The following is a 1,419-nucleotide window of genomic DNA, read 5'->3' as shown; positions in this document are numbered from 1 at the left end:
TGCCAGCCAGAGATGATTCAATTAGTATGTTATACCATTGATGAAAAACCCTGTTGAACTATCAATGCCAACCAGAGATGATTCGATGAGTTTGTTATACCATCAATGAAAAACTACATCAAAATTTTGACAAAAACTAGAGTTTTCAAAAAAAAAAAATCTCATTGTTTCATTAGAGGGTATTCAATCTGTTGATTTGCTGTTAGGGTTTTGAGAGGTGAAGCAGACAACACAGAGAAGTTTTGGAAGCAATTGAAAATGGAAACTGCACTGCAACACTCGCACATAGCACTGACTACCAAGACAGAAAAATATGTTGACACCAAGCATAGGGATGTCATCTGCTATGCCAACATCATCATAGTGAAGGCTATTGTAGATGTAGTTCAAATGTCACTAGGTCCCAAGGGCATGGACAAGATGCTCTACACCTCCTCGGGTGATGTGATCATCACCAACAACAATGCCACCATTCTTAACAAAATGGAGGTAACTCATCTAGCCACTAAAATACTAGTAGAGCTTTTGAAATCTCAGGATATTATTGTTGGTGAAGGCATGAAAATATTTGTTCTCATCAGCAATGATATTCTTAAACAATGCATGAATTTTTTGTCTAAGGGTGTTCATCCTACCATTATGTCAAAGGCCTTTCACAAGGCCTCTAAGAAGGCCATTGAGGTTTTAACTGCCATGGCTATTCATGTCAAATTGATGGACCATGACTCTTTGGTGAAAAGTGCGATCACTTCTTTGAACTATAAAATTGTTAGCCAAAATTCTACCTTATTGGCCCTGCTTTTTGCTGATGTCATCTTGAATGTTGTCGACCTTGCGAAGCCTAACATTGTGGATTTAAGGGACATCAAAGTTTTACAAAAATTGGGTAGGACTGTTGATGATATAGAGATGGTTAAGGGTTTGGTGTTTGATAAGCAGGCAAGCCATATGACTAGAGGCTCCACCAAGATTGTGAATAAAAAGATTTGTATAATACAATTCTTGATTTCACCTTCCAAGATGGACATTGAGAAAAATTTTTTGGTCTCTGATTATACAATGATGGATAGGATTTTGAAGGAGGAGAGGTATTATATTATGTGTATGATAAAGAAGATCAAAGCCACTAGATGCAACGAGCTATTGATCCAGAAGAATATTCATCACTGATCTTTAACCACATTATTTGTCAAAGGAAAAGACTCTAGTGGTCAAGGATGTGGAAAGGGATGAAATCGAGTTCATTACCAAGATGCTAAATAGTTTGCCCATTGCTAATATTGATCACTTTAGGAAGGAGAAGCTAGGGCATGTTGATTGGGTTAAAGAGGTTTTGACTAGTGACATTAACATGGACTGGGCTATCTGAAATTTATATGCATTTTTTAGAAAATCCCATATCCCCAGTCTATCACACAA

General features: G+C 37.1%; 1 pseudogene; it reads left to right on the top strand.

Annotated features, from left to right (window-relative positions):
* Window positions 1-258: 258 nt before the first annotated feature.
* Window positions 259-1,170, top strand: LOC149529531 (T-complex protein 1 subunit delta pseudogene; annotated as a pseudogene).
* The last annotated feature ends 249 nt before the right edge of the window (window positions 1,171-1,419 follow it).

Source organism: Cupressus sempervirens, chromosome 11 (assembly GCF_028749045.1).
Source record: "Cupressus sempervirens isolate cs-2001-9-10 chromosome 11, ASM2874904v1, whole genome shotgun sequence".
NCBI lineage: Eukaryota > Viridiplantae > Streptophyta > Pinopsida > Cupressales > Cupressaceae > Cupressus > Cupressus sempervirens.
Note: the sequence above shows the minus strand (reverse complement) of the source record. Positions and strands in the feature narration are given on the sequence as shown.